The sequence below is a fragment of the Ochotona princeps genome, chromosome 12 (genome assembly GCF_030435755.1).
Source record: "Ochotona princeps isolate mOchPri1 chromosome 12, mOchPri1.hap1, whole genome shotgun sequence".
In the NCBI taxonomy this organism is placed as follows: Eukaryota; Metazoa; Chordata; class Mammalia; order Lagomorpha; family Ochotonidae; genus Ochotona; species Ochotona princeps.
In genome coordinates, this window is record NC_080843.1 from 70,053,655 (window position 1) to 70,070,186 (window position 16,532).

General features: G+C 36.4%; 1 long non-coding RNA gene across 1 annotated transcript; it reads left to right on the forward strand.

Annotated features, from left to right (window-relative positions):
* The first annotated feature begins 11,047 nt into the window (after positions 1-11,047).
* LOC131481504 (uncharacterized) lies at positions 11,048-15,263 on the forward strand. Its single transcript, XR_009246361.1, has 3 exons — positions 11,048-11,115; positions 11,994-12,029; positions 15,193-15,263. It is a non-coding gene; the product is annotated as an uncharacterized LOC131481504 (long non-coding RNA).
* Positions 15,264-16,532: the final 1,269 nt, after the last annotated feature.

Here is a 16,532-nt window from a genome sequence, read left to right on the forward strand (position 1 = left end):
CCAGGAATTGATCCAGGTCTCCTAAGTGGTTGGCCAGAACCCAAGAATTTGAACTTTCATCTGTTGACTCCCTGGTACATTAATAGGAAACTGGACTGGAAGTGGAAGGTGTACTTAAAATGGTGTGTGTGTGTGTGTGTGTGTGTGTGAGTGATACAGCGATATTATGGCAAGAGAAAATTGCTTCTCATAGTAGGCTTGTTTAGTAAGGGGAATATTGCATGATTTTAGGCTTGAAACTGACTTGTTCTGAATCTCACATTTATTATGTCCTTTTTTCCCTGTAAATATACAACTTATAAAAAAACTGAATTTATGGGTGAGACAAATTAAGAGGTTAACAAAAAAGCTAAATATAAAGCGATATTTATAAAATTTCTTTTATAGTCAGTTTTAAGTTTAAAGTTTTAAGTTGGGTTTTAAAAAGCATCTCATTAAAAAATTTTTAAATCACAGAATTTATATTAGTAAAGTATTGAAGGAAATATTTGAATGTCAATAATGATCATTTTTGAATAGAGAAGCATGGGCAATTTATAATCTAATCTCTATTTTCAAAATTCTACACTAAATGAGCATTATCTCTAATAATGAAACACTGTTTTATAAATAATTCTCGGGCCTGGTGCAGTGGCCTAGTCCTCACCTTGAACCACCTGCATCCAATATGGGCTCTGGTTCTAATCTTGGCAGCTCCACTTCCCCTCCAGCTCCCTGCTTGTGGCCTGGGAAAACAGCCGAGGTTGGTCTAAAGCCTTGGGATCCTGCACCCGCGTGGGAGACCTGGAGGAAGTTCCTAGCTTCTGAGTTCATATTGGCTCAGCTCTGGCCATTGTGGTCACTTGGGGAGTAAATCATTGGACAGAAGATCTTCCTCTCTGTCTCTCCTCCTCTCTGTATATCTGGCTCTGCAATAAAAATAAATAAATCTTTAAAAAAAAGAGAAAATACTCAACATCAATTTAATAAATAATTGTTTTTAGCAGTGGAATAAGTAGCTTAACTTTTGAAGTGGGTTGCAAAAGTTTTTTAAAAGTACAGATATACATAGTTTTGTGTGTATTCAATCATTTATTTTTAAGATATTTACTTAAAAATTCCTTGCATTTTCATTTAAATAAGTAGTGAGTATTTTAGGATAGTTATATACTCAATACATGTAATTACTAAAATTTTTGACTTATTAATACGATTTTGTATTTTTTCATTAAGTTTGTGGTAGTGATTTAGTTTGTGGTAGTGATTCATGCTACATTTTGGAAAATATATCTTTCCTTCATTCTATCATCAAATAATACACTGATTTTGAAGCACTCAGATTATTTAGAATCGTTAGTTTTCATTTTTATAGATTACTGTAGGTGAATTAGCAGTTGAAGGTAGGTTAAAGTTTATACTTTTCTCTCAGGCATAGTTTGGTTTAAGTCTAGAGGACATCTGAGTATTTATTAGCCAAAAGGTCTAAATTCCTTGTATGATTTATAACACATATTATGTTTAAGCCCAAAAGTTATTGCTGAATAGAAATATAATACTATTGAGAGGCAAATTCTTTACTAGGTAAAATGGATATTACTGATTGTTATGGAAATAGTTTAAGGAACTATTGAAAAAATACTTTTAAAAGCCTTTTTTATGCATTTTAGCTTCTAGGTTGAATAATAGATGCTAAATTCAATGGGGGTTTTTGAGGATTTTATACGAAAATATGAAACAATATTTAAAATAGTAGATCTAGATCTTTAAACTATTGAAAAGCATTAGATGTTCTATTGTTGGAGCCATTTTAATTTTGTTAATTTTGTCATTAACTTATTAATTTGGTAACTTTTGCCCTCAGATGTTAGTGTGTAACTTAAAATATTCCTTCTGTTATGACCTAAAATTTTCTTTAGAACATATTGAAAATGATCTGACTGAACAAATACCTTTGAAGTCAGAAGGGACACAATTTGGAAGTGAAATTGGGACACATCCGCAGGAAGTCCCAGTGATGACTGAAGTATATCAAGGAAATGACATGATGCCATGCAGGTAATAAAAATCATTGCCAACTCCATTGGATGACAAGTAAAATAGCCTTTGAAAGCAGAGTCATATATTGTATGTTCAAATTTCTGTGATTACTGAATATTCTTAATTTATGATTAGATTTGCTCATTCATTTTTTAGGGTGGAATACTGTTCACCCATGGAAAGTCTGATATTCTACCATCTGCAACAAAGTGGTCCCAAACCATCTACCATTATGCTCACTGAAAAAAAGCCAGTACCAAAGGGAACATGTGTTTTCTCTGATATAAAGAAACTTTCATGCAACATAGACGTTAAATAGATATATAGGTAAACATGTATATACATACATTCCCTCTGATGAACTGTGGAATGGAGAGTAGCATAGTGGGAAGTGAAGATCCACTGCACAATGTGTCTCTACTCCTGAATAAAAGAACTCTCAATGAAAGTAGTTAAATATACCTTGATAATAGGATGCTGGACTTTCTACCATTGTCTATACCTACAATGTGTGATACATTTAAATTGCAGAATGTTGGATGTGTGATTGTTGCTGAAGGGCCATATTGTCATAACATGGGGAAAATGGTGGGGAGGGGGACTGGGTAATGGGAGGGTGGAAAGCATGTGCCTATGGAACCATAAAAATAAAACACACATCTATCTATCTATATATATATAATAAATTTTAAAAATATTATTTGACCTTAAGATAGTTTCTTTAAGAGAGAAACTGGGGCAGATAACAGAAAGAAAGTGTTGAAAGTACTATTGGAAGTTTTGAACTAGTTCATAAAATCTTGTGTAATTTCCAGGAATTGGCTATTCAGTATGTGATTGCCTTAAATTAAATGATATTTGAGACTACATCAGGGAATCTGAGCATGTCTGGTTTCAGTATCCTTTATACACATCTCCAATGTATGGAGTATCTCATTTAGAACATTTTTTAAGTGTCAGTTTAATTTTAAATCCCGTATACCCAACTCCAATATATGGCAAACTGATTCCTGTACCCTGTACGAATTGTTCCTATGGAAGTATTCCTTGTCTTCATTAACTAAAAGGAGTTAATTTGCCTAATTGATCAGGGTGACTTCCTAAGCCATTGCTGGCTTCTGTTTTGTTATATCCTGTATTGATAGGTATTTTATGGCTTTATTTAAAATACTGGAAAGGAACTTCTTAGGAAGGAAGAATTATTTTTGGCTAATATGCTGTAGGTATAGCATCCAAATTAAGTAGCCTCATAGGTTCAGAATCTGGTGAAGATAGAGAACAGTGGAGGGCTATTCATTACACAGTGGATGATGAAGCAGAGATGGGACGCATGCTCTGCTTTTATCCCCCATCCTCTCTAGAGGATTGCCTTCCCAGGGTGACCTTAGGCCTCTCATGTTCAACTAACTCCTAGATTACATGATTAAATTGATTATGTTAATGGCTTTTAAAAACTGTTTCCACATGTAAGGTAAGTTTCATGATAGAACTCTTATTATGTTATCTCAGTGTCTAATGCTGTGTAGGACACATTGTAGATATTCAATAAATATTTCTGATTGTATAAATAAATATGCTTAGTACATTTATATATTGGAGAATGTGTGTGTGTGTGTATGTGTGTTGATGTCTGAATGTAGAAGTATAGGGAATTCCTTTGAGATAATGTATTTGGAGAATCATATTTTCTATTTGTTAAGATTTAGTTTTATTTATGTGAAGGTAGAGTTACAGAGAGGGAGAGTGAGAATTAATCTTCCATCAGCTGATTCACTCTCCACGGGGATACAGTGGTCAGGAACTCAGATTCCAGGAGGTGACAATGGCCAGGAACTCATATTTTTTCAGGTTTTCCATGTGGCTTCAGGGGTCCAACCACTGGTACTATCTTCTGATGCTTTCCCAGGTGCATTAGCAGGGAGCTGAATTGCAAGTGGAGCATCCAGGTCTCCAACTAGCACTGATATGGGATGTTGGTGTCACAGGCCACAGTGCCAGGCCCAGAGACTCTGATTTGCAAATATCTCTATTAGCCCATGTTTTCCATCATAAAATGCAACATTTTAAGGCCTCACTTGTTGCTTAATAGAAGTCATTCCGGTCTGTCATTATTTTTAGGTTCCGTTTTATAAAACTCCCTGCTTGCTAAAATTTGTTTGTAATTTAACATTATTAGTATCGACTGAGCTTTTGTGTACCTGCTGATAACTACAATAAATTTGAGCTACTTAGTGCACATATGTATTTCCACCTGAGAATGAGTAAGGCAGCCGTGTTTCAATCCTCATTGTATAAGCAAGTATGTTTTTCATAGTATGTATAGTGCCACATTTTGGTGTGTGTTAGTCATTTAGGTGTTTATGATGATCCCAATCATAGTGCTGAAATGATGTTTAGTGTTCCTAAGCATAAGAAGGATATGTTTTTTTTTTTTTTTCGGTTGGGTTTTTGGAGATAGTATATGTGTCAGACACATTTTATTTAGGCCTTAGCTACAGATCTGTAGAGTGTGAGCTCATGTTAATAAGTCAATAATATATTAATGTATTGATACTGAAGTAAACATATAAAAATGGTAGAAATGGTTGGCTGATGAACGTATTCTGGTTAGAAACTATCAAGAATTTGCTGGTATCGCTTCTAGGCCTTTTGACTAAGATCAAGGGAAGAAATTTGCCTGTATTTTCCTTATGAGCAAAGGTACAATATTTGGCACTTAAGAATTTTACTTCAAGAACAGATTTATTAATTTATTAAAACTCTAGGGGCCTGGCACCATGGCCTAGCGGCCAAAGTCCTCTACTTGAACACACCTGCATCCCATATGGGTGCCGGTTCTAATCCCGGCAGCTCCACTTCCCATCCAGCTCCTTGCTTGTGGCCTGGGAAAACAGTCGAGGACGGCCCAATACATTGGGACCCTGCACCCGTGTGGGAGACCTGGAAGAGGTTCCAGGTTCCCGGCATTGGATCGGCACAGCACCGGCCGTTGCGGCTCACTTGGAGAGTGAATCATTGGACGCAAGACCTTCCTCTCTGTCTCTCCTCCTCTCTGTATATCTGACTTTGTAATATAATAAATAAATCTTTAAAAAATTCTAGTTTTAATGTGGGGTGAGATAGGGACCTTTTTATAAGATTTATATATTTGATAGGCAGAATTAGTGATGGAGGGAGAAAGGGAGAATGAGAATGAGAGTTGTTGTATTTTCCATTCTATTCCCCCAAAACCCTGTAGGCCAACTAGTTGGTCCCAAGGAAAGAGATTGAATATCTGCTGGTGTATTTCTAGGGAAGCTGAAATAAGGAGAACTGATTGCAGGCCAAAGCCAGGAGTTGCAGCTGGGTCTCCCCTGTGGGTGAAAGGAGTGGAAGCATTTCTGCCTTCACTCTGCTTTCCTCAGTCCATTGGAAGGCAGCTGGATCTCAAGCAACTGGGAAATGAGCCAGCATTCATATGAGATGCTGGCTTTACAGGTGTCACTTTATCTGCTGCATCACAACGTCGTCTTCAGTGACTTTGTAGAATGTAACTGGCACAAATAAGGAGAAGTCTGTTGTATATATCCGGAAAATTGTAGGGAGTAAACTAGGATGGTTGGTGGCTATTTAGGTTCATTCACTGTCAAGTTGTAATACCTCAACACTAGCTTTGGATTCAATTCAGCATTTAAAAAATCTCTGCAATTCATCATGTACCTCTTCCATATGGGATTCTTCAGGACATGAAAAAAAAGACTAAATGGATTAGTTGTAGTATAGCTGCCATGTTTCAGTTAGGAAAATCTGGAACAGGTCCTTCATTTTATATGCATGAAATATAACTAAATGATTTGGATGTTGAATTATGAGAGGTGCAAAAAAGTACTTATGAATGCACCACTGGGATGAGCACAATGTATGCTGTTGATTACTGAATCTAAAGATGATGTTTTCAAGATTTATTTATTCATTTTATTACAAAGTCAGATATACAGAGAGGAGGAGAGACAGAGAGGAAGATCTTGCATCCGATGATTCACCCCCCAGGTAAACGCAGTGGCTATTGCTGTGCCGATTCGAAGCCGATCCAAAGTGTCCCACACGGGTGCAGTGTCCCAAAGTCTTGGGCCATCCTCGACTGCTTTCCCAGGTCACAAGCAGGGAGCTGGATGGGAAGTGGAGCTGCCGGGTTTAGAACCGGTGCCCATATGGGATGCAGGTGTGTTCAAGTAGAGGACTTTGGCCGCTAGGCCATGGTGCCGGGCCCCAAGATGATGTTTTAAAATTTCCAAGAGGAAGGTGTTTTTTTGTAGATTTTAAGAAGTGGATTCTGGATATGTGTGGTTTTTAGAGTGTGATTTCACTTAGTCATATTGGAATGTTTTGAATTTCCCAAAATATTATACCTCATTCTTGCCCTCAGCTGTTTACTACTGAGATTCAATGGATGTTGCTGCTGACAGTTTTCTGGAGCTAAAATGGAGAGTTGGTAGTGCTGACAAAATGTTAAATTGTTGCATACATATGGTATAATTTAGCCTCATTAGCATTCTCTATGCTAGATTGATATTTCTTACTACTGTATTGGAAATATTACTAGTATATTACTAGCACTTTTCCAAATTTATTGTTGGAGAGACTGAAAGGCTAGAACCTGATAGTTAGGTGTGCTGCTTTAAATATTTGAAGTAAGATACGACCATGTATTGGTCATATCATCAGGGTTTCTTTTGCATTGATACTCTAACAGGCCCTTTCAAAATCAAGAAGAGGGTACATAGATCTCTTGTCTCATTGGAACAGGTGTCAATTAATGACCATCTGCAGGCTATGGAGTCTGCAAAAACACTCTTTTCTCCCATATCCATTTTCATGATAAGTTGTTTCCTAATGAAGTGATTTCAGTTTTTTATACTCGCATGATTCCTCATATATAGTATCTTTTTTTTTTTAAAGATTTTATTATTGGAAATCCGGATATACAGAGAGGAGGAGAGACAGAGAGGAAGATCTTCCATCCGATGTTTCACTCCCCAAGTGAGCCCCAATGGGCCAGTACGTACCAATCTGATGCCAGAACCAGGAACCTCTTCTGGGTCTCCCACGTGGGTGCAGAGTCCCAAAGCTTTGGGCCGTCCTGGACTGCTTTCCCAGGCCACAAGCAGGGAGCTGGATGGGAAGTGGAGCTGCCGGGATTAGAACCGGCGCCCGTATGGGATGCAGGTGTGTTCAAGGCAAGGACTTTGGTTGCTAGGCCACGCCGCTGAGCCCTATAGTATCTCTTTCTAACCAGTATTTGCTATAGTGTGTAGGATTTAATACATTTATGAATCTCCCTCAGGATTTCTTCCATAGTTAAGTCACTAAAATTCAATCCAGATGGATAGTGTAGTATCAAAGAATCACTACCTGTGAGCCCTGCATGTGGATCAAATTACAGTCATGCATTGCACACTGTTGTTTGGGTCAGACAGTATATATGTGGGTTGTCCCTAAAGTTTAAATTACCTGGTGACGTGATACCTATGTCCAATTTAGTATATTTTCACTGTTCTATAGGCACAGAGATTCCCACTTCATACCTCATTCTGAACTACTGTATTATAACAATAGTATCTTATAGCAACAATCACAAGTCTGTGATTCTTCTATTTAAGTTTATCTTGGCTTTGTAGGTATAGACAATGCTAGAAAATCTCATATGCTATTGTCAAAGTATATTTAACAGTTTCATTGTGAGTTCTTTTATTAGCGAGAAGAGGTGCATATTGGAAAGTATCTTCAATGATAAATATATGTATGTATATGTTAGCCTAAATATTGATCTGGTATTTTGCGTGAAGGTTGACATATCAGAGAGAATATGTGATGTTTGTCCTTTGGGGATTGACTTATTTCACTGAGAATAATGGTCTCTAGCTGGGACCATTTTGCAGCAAATGGTAGAATTTGATTCATTTCGGTGTCTGAGTATTATTCCATGTAGTAGATCTGCTACAGTTTCTTTATCCATCTTTTGAAAGGCATCTAGATTATTTCCATGCCTTCACTTGTATGGATCATGCTGCTATAAATATAGGGTTGCAGGTCACTTTTTCATATGCAGATTTCACATTATTTGGATTTTTTTTCAGTATTGGACTAGCTGGACAATATGGTAGATTCACTTTCAGTTGTCCTAATACTCTCCATACTGACTGACAAAGTGGTGGCACTAGGTTGCATTCCCACCAACGGTGAAACAGGGTACCATTCTTCCACATCCATGCCAGCACCTGTTGTGAATAGATTGACAAATATAGACCATTCTCACTGGTATTTGCTGGAATGGTAATGTGGTTTTTATTGGCATTTCCTGAATAAATAGGGAGCAGAACCCTTGGAGCCTGTGCCACACTGGGGACCCTAGGATGGCATTGGAGGGCCATTCCCTATCCCCAGGTACTGAAGCAGTTGAGAGTCTGGGTGTTGCTCCCCTCCCATTCCCTGTTTTCCAAGACACAGAAAGTAGAAAAAATTTGAAACGATGGTCTCATCTACTTTCCCCTAATCCAGGACGCTTCCCACCCTAATTGACTGTGTAAACAAAATAAAAAAATAAAATGTATATAAAGAAAAAAAATGTATCTGCATTTATCATGATACAAGACCTGACTTAGTTTATTGCATTCATATATATATATGAATTAAACAATATATATATATTGTTTAATGGATTGTAGTATTTTTGTAGTGCTGTTTCAGTCTTTAAGCAAGATCATTACATGTAAGGCCTAAGGATAGATTCTGGTACAATCTCCAGGGCTTCAAAAGCCACTTATCATTGCAAGAAGTATGCACACTAATAAAAATATTACTGATGATACTACTAACATAATTAACTTTGGGTACAGTATGATTTTGTTACTTTCTGATCAGACCCAGAAGCCAACTCAAGATTTAAAACTGATATAAAATGATTCATTTTCTTATTTGAAAATCAGCATTAGAGCGAGGGAGAGGGACCTTGCATCTGCTGGTTGATACTTCACATACCTGCAGCAGCCAGCGCTGTGCCTGGCTGAGGAGCTGCATGAGGGATTCCCACATCATTAACCACCAATCTAAAATGAGTTAAACATGGTTTATTGTGACTTACTCCTGTGTAACAAATATAATGTTGCTTTATATGGGAAGTCTGGATAAATGTTATGTATTCTCATAATTTCGTTTTTGCATCTTTTAAATTAATTTCTATGTGAAATTCCTACACAAAACTTTGGCATCTGTTGTGATAGCAGTAGTATTTTAGATGGTTTGCATTAAAATTTGAGTTTATAATGTTAAATACTATGTTTATATAGCAGTTTTATGCCATGTTTGTAATGATAAGTATGGAAATACTTTTGGGAATCACCAATTTTGATATAGTTAAGCAATTAAATTCAATAAAATAGTTTTATGATGCGTATTAAGGGAAATGTGTAATATTTTGCTTAAGGAAATTGCTGGTAGAAGAAAATTGCCAACTAAAGAAAGAAGATCATATTTTCAAAGTGGCTGATAATCTTAACTGTGAAACAACAGCAGCAGTCAACAGTTACCGGTATTAAATGCTTTTTCTTTTGTGAGTTGGATAGTAGCTAAAAGCTCACTAACAGAAAAATCAGAGAAAATGCACAATCAGTTAACATTATTTGGATAGGTATATGAAATTTTTTAGAATTTATTCAATTTTCTTGGAAAGGCAGATTTACAGAGAGGAGATATAAGGAGTAAAGATTATTCATCGGCTGGTACACTCAAGTGGCTGCAATAGCCGGAGCTGAGCTGATCCAAAACCAGGAGCTTTCTGAGTCTTCCACATGGTTGTAGGGTCCCAAGGCTTTGAGCCACCCTTCTTTTCCAGGCCACAGGTAGAGAGCTGGATGGGAAGTGGAGCAGCTGAGATAGGAACTGCTGCCCATATAGGATCCCTATGATTTGCAAGGTGAAGATTTAGCCATCACACTAAGCTGTTTAAAAGTCTCTTTTCATTTATTTATTTTATTTGAAAGTTAGAGGTACAGAAAGACAGATAAAAGTTAGATTGGCTTGGCCACATGACCAGAAATAGAGCTCCTGTAATCTGAATGAGTGGCCTATATGAGATTATGAGATTATGGTGCCTCAGAGGGAGACTTATCCCATTATGCCACGGAGTCAGCTTTGTTTACAAGATTTTAAGTCCAGCTTTAACCTTGGATCCTTCTTCAATTGACCCAAGGAAATAATATAAAAGCTATAGACAAAAGGCAAGATTCAGCTGTATGTGAATAGTTGTGCATGACACAAAAAGCAAAGTTGGATTTTATCTGAAAGATTTAGCTTGATAGTCTTTTAATTGATTCATGTATTTGAAAGGCAGTGAACAGAAATGAGGAGAAACATGGAGCAAGGAACAATTAGAGAAAGGATGAATGAATAGGTCTTTTACCTGCTGACTCATTCTCAATGACCACATTTGTGGGTGGGACAGTCTGAAATAAGGAGCCAGAAGCTTCCTGAGGGTCTCCTACATGGGCCCAAACACGTAAACCATCTTTCTCTGCGCTCCCAGGCACGTTAGCAGGGAGCTTGATAATGTGGGGCAGGTGGAACTTAAATGAGTGCCCATGCGAGATGTGGGTGATGCAGTAGCATAGCAGCCTTTGACTACCTTGTCACAGTGCTGTCCCCATCATTTTAATCTTGCAAAGGTAATGAATAACATTTGTCAAATAGAGGACATTAATTTTCTATGATCACATGAAGATTTCAGATGTCCAAATAAGCCTCCCTTGATCAGACTTAAAGCAGATATACACACAGTCTAAATCTTGGGATGACCTTTGTTTCAGGAGTGCCTAAATACTAGAATATTAACATCAGATCATGTTTTTTTGGAGAACGTGATAATTCCTCATGTTTATTTCTCAATATATATAGTTTTGGGAGTTTTTTTGCTAAGAATAGAAAACTCTTGATGTAAATAATGTTTTATGAGTGCCCAGGGTATTGTGCTTATACATTAATGTAAAAATAATTTTTCTCCATAGATGGAGAGTCAAAGACCTTGAACAAGAATTGGAAAGAACAATTGATTATTTTCAATTTCAGGTATGTGTGTGTGCATGCACATGTGTGTACCATTCATTATTACCAGGTACAGGTGTGTGTGTCTGTGTCTGTGTACATGGATGTGTGTACCATTCTTTATTACCAGGTACAGTGTGTTGTGTGCACACATGCATGTGTGTACCATTCATTATAAACAGGTACAGTGTGTGTGTGTGCACACGTGCATGTGTGTATCATTCTTCATTACCAGCTGCAGGTGTGTGTGTGTGTGTTTCTGTGTACCATTCATTACCAGATATACATATGTGTGTGTGCATACATGCATGCATGTACCACTCTTTATTATCAGGTACAGGAGTATGTGTATGTGTGTGTGCACATGTGCATGCATGCACCATTCTTTATTACCAAGTACAGGTATGTGTGTGCACACACATGCATGTGTCATTCATTATAATCATGTTTAGGTATTGTGTATGTGTGTGCAAGCACATGCATATATGTAGGTCCTAACACCTGAGTGTTGAATCAAAAGAGAAAATGAATTGCTCCATCAGTTGTACACTTTTGTTTAGAATGTCACATGTGGCTAAGACATTTCAACAGTTTCAGGATTTCAAAGAGCTTGACACAAGAATTCTTAGGTATCATGTCTCCTGCTTTGTTGTAAAAGTACATCAGATTTCACAAATGAAAATTATTGACTAAAGAACCTAAAGTGGAAATGTACTAATTATATTTTAATTGTCTTCACATATACCTATAATACGTGATGTGTACATGAAAATTTGCATCAATATTGTTGTTACTGATGTTAGTGATATTTGGAATAGTTTTGAGTTGAGTTATTTCCTAAGCAAATGATAGGTATGTTTTTATACAAGAAAAGTATACATTTAAAATATTCTGTTTTTCAGATTATTTATATGAAGAAAAATGCAAATGACAATTGGGTAAGTATCAAATTCCCATAAAACTTTTTACCTTTTATAAATCAAGTTATGATTTTACTTCTAGAAGATAATACTGAGCAACTAAATTGAAGAAAATAAATTACTGTGTAAAAGAATCACTTTATTCTAATTGCACCAAAAGTGGAATTACCCTTCTTGTGAGAATTAACACATTGACCAATCCATACAGTCTAGTTTTAGCACGTTGCTATTTCGAAAGGAACCTATACTGTCCGCAAGGGTCAGAAGGATGTGATGTGCATATACAAAGATCATGGTCACAGATTCACATTTTTGGGGCATTGGATTACCCCTTGTTATTTATGAAGAAACAAAGTTCTCTGAATCATTTTAATCGTTTGTAAACAATGGGGTGGATAAAGCGCTAAGTTAACTAAGCCCCTTCTAGTTCTAAAATTCAGAGTTCTTTAAATATTTATTGAGTTACTCACTACATATTAAGAAGTGGATGATTGTGAACACTGGTCTGTGCTGCAGAGGAACTGCATGAGGTTATGAGGTGTCTTTCGGGGAGTCCCTGACACAGAGAGGTGGGGGAGACTACTTTTGCACCTTTTAATGTTCTAGGCACTGTACTTGAAAATAGTGTGAAATAACATCCATTAAGTCCACTTAATAACTGTGAAGTAGATTTTATTATTACAGATTTTATAGATGAGACAACAGCCCAAGGTCACACGACTAGGAAGTGAAAAGTAGAGATTGCAATCCTGATCTTTCAGAGCCTAAGTCTTGTGCATTTTCTGTCACTTTGCATTGAATTTATTATTTAGTAAGTTTGACTTTAAGTTAAAAGATACAGAAAGTGTGCCATCTAGATTTCAATGAAGCAGTATTTGTCACATCCAGTACAAATAGCATATACTTACTGAAAGTTCAGATCAGGGCAGTTATTTGACCTAGCATTGACCTAGCATTTTGGATGCCAGTTAGAATGCCTGCATCACATACAGGGTATTTCTCTTGAACTGTTCCTTCAATTTCCTTACTTCCATCTTTGCCCTGGCCCAGTTCCAGCTCATGTTGGATTTGGGAAGTGAAGCAGAGTATAAGGAGTTTATTCCATCGATCTGCCTCCTCACAAAAATAAATATGGCAACCCAAATTCAGATGATGTGCAAAGCATGCATTTACACACATTTTGAAAATATTTCTAAGATTTGTTTACTTATTTGAATGATAGAGGGGGCTGCAGAGAAAGACATTGAGCATTCTTCCATCGGCTTGGCTGGTTAACTGTCCAAAATGGCACAAAATGTGTCTAGATCTGATTGTATCCAGGATCTAGGAACTCCCCATGCAATCTCCTATGTGGTTGCAATGAGCCATCATTCCTTGCCTCTAGATCACATTGGCAGGAAGCTCGAGAGGGTATACCTAAGAAGACGTTGAACTTGACTGGACAATAAGATGCTGGACTCTATGTTTGGTGTATGCTTGCAATGGGGGAATCTCAACTGAACTTGAGCTGTGGTTATGCAACAAGGTGGAGGAATCCACCATGGTGGGAGGGTTTGGGGAGGGGTGGGAGAACCCAAGTACCTATGTAACTGTGTCACATAATACAATGTAATTAATGAAGTTAAATAAAAAAATAAAAAAATAAAAAATAAATAAAAAAAAAAAGAAACTTAGAGTAGCTGTGACTTGAACCAAGTTCTCTAATATGCATGTTGTCTCTAGTCCTGTGGTGCCATGAGGATTACTGAAAGCTCATATGAGCATTTCACAAAAAGTGGAGTACATTATATCCTATCTTTGTAGCCTTATTTCTTAATGTGTTACAGGTGTATTTTTGCCTTTCTAAAACCGTTTTTATATCATTTTATGCTACAATTCCATAGGCCCTGAGATTTCCCTTACCCCTTTCCCAAGTTCCCTTCCCCTACTGAGTTCCCCTATATTATTACTATAACACGTAATACATAAACAGCCATATGTCCATCATTGTAGGCATGGACCATGGCAAGGAGCCCAACTGTGTAGCCTTATTTCTTAATGTGTTACAGGTATTTTTTAAACAAATATTTCATAATTTATTTTAAAAAGTCATGTTCAATTAATCTGTTCGTTTTTCATTCTTTCCCTTGTAATTTCAAATAATTTTGGTTCCACATATCAATAGTTCAGTAGTTTATTTTAGTAATTATCTTTGGCATGATTTCTTAGTAAAAATGTGTTATATCATTCCATGTAGGAATAATATTTATACATGTATTTTTATATGATGGCAAGGTTTACAAATAAGTGATTCATTTTGTTAATATTTATGTGGCTTATTTGTCCAAGCTGTTTCTACCATGCAGTTCACTTTTTAATAAATACCAGAGTAATTACTTTTATTTTTTAAAAATGCAGATTAACTTCTTTTTATTTGTAATAAATTATAAATTAAGTGACTTTAACTATACTTATGTGATAAGCCTAGTGAAACATATGATTTTCCCAGTCCAAAGTTTCACAAAATGATTGTGCAAATGATCTGGAGATCTCTCAGAATGAGGTTAACCTTTCCACATGAATGGTTGTGATTATTGCATGCTGTTGATATTCACTTGGGTGTGCAAGCTTTGTTCTCTGTAACATTTGATTTTATCTTTACCTCGTACTGAATAAAATGGGATATGATTTATGCGGCAGCATGAACCCACTGGAAGTACAACATGCATTGATAATTTCATCTACTTTTTAAAATAGCATTTAACCACATGCTGCAAAACTGTTTTAGACCTTTATGGTTTCACAGAATCATAGTGAATTTTCTGTAGCGATGATCGCCTTGAGGCAAATATACAAAGCTGCCATGTGTAATGATTCTGAGTCTCTGTTGCCATTGCCTGAAGCTTGCATCCTCCCACATTGCCCTTAGCATATTACTTGACTAATCAAACAGTCCTCCATCTCACATCAGAGAGCAGCATTCATTGGCAAGTGCACAAGTCATCTCCAGTTTTAGGCCCATGTCATCTGCTTACCTGAAATATTTCCTTTTCCAAAAGATCCTTCAATTCAAAATGTTTTATCTGCATTTTGTTTCAGTGGATGCATACATTGACAGCGATATTTGTATGCTGTAGGATGTTCATGCTCATTTTCATCTAACATTTGTCTGCATGTTTCTCCATCTTTTGTTATTTTTCAGTGGGCAGCTCGGTTTGCCGAGAGAGAACTCCATGACTTAAAGAAAGAATATGTTTATAAAAGGAAAAGGTAAGTTTCTTAATGGTAACACTTAACAACTTTTAGCTCTTTTATTGTTACTTTCTTGATTAGATAATATTATAGGCTAAATAATGAAATTTCAGTGATTCCAGCCTTTTTCATTGTAAAGTATTTTCAATTTTTAAATGCTTAAATTACCTGACATATAAGTTGAAAGAAACTTCATTGATTTTTATGTATACTTTTATGTTTTTCAGTATTTAATATGGACTAAGCTAGTCATTTATTCTAGGATTACTAATTGAGAAACATGCTTAAATCTCCAGACTGAACAAGTATCTTTGCAGTGAAAAAGGCAAAAATTCAGAAGCTTCAGGAAAAAACTTAAATAATAAATGTATAAAGAAAGTGAAACAAAATGTCATCAGTGACAAAGAGTATAGGACAAGGTGCACTGGATGCCAAGAAAACTAGACTCCAAAGCCTAAGTGTATATTTCATGTTCTGTTTCTGTGATTACTAGACATTCACAATTCATGATTCATTTATAAAATATTATTTGATCTTAAACACTTTCCTCAAGAAAGTATTGAAAGTAATATTTGACATTCTAATCTATTACACAAAGGCTTGTGTAATCATTTTCATGCGAATACTTACTGTCTGTTCACCTTAAATTAGATCACAATTGATGCTATCTGACTGGGTCAGGGGATTCAGTTCCATTTAATTTTGCACTCATCCATCTCTAATATGTATAAAGCTGACACCTCTCCTTTGTGCTAATTGCTCCTGCCCAGATATTCTATGTCTTAGTTAAATAATCATTTGTCTAGTTTGTCAGGGTGAATCCTCAAGCTATACTAGACTTCAGTTTTTCTATCCTATATTAATAAGCTCTTTATGACATTTTAAATGCTAGAGAGGAACTTCTTATTAAGGAAGATTTCTTTTGCCTAATGGGATGGAAGTACATTATTCAAAATTGAGTGGCCTCATGGGTTCTGGCTTGGTGAGGGTGGAGAACAGTGTAGAGACCATTTATCATGGAGTGGGTCAGGAATCAGAGAGAGACTGGAAACATACTCTGCTTCTATAACTTTCTCTCTCTAGAGATCTGCCTTCTCTTGGCAACCATTCAGGGACCTACAACCTTTCTTTAGGTGCAACTAGCTTCTAGATGATATGATTTGATCCTGCCTCCACCATCAATGAGCTATCATTAATCACTAGCCTTTCTACTTTGAAAATAGAAGATTGAATTCAGGGAGGCAAATAATAACATTTTTTACTCATTTTATAAATGTAATTTGACCATTT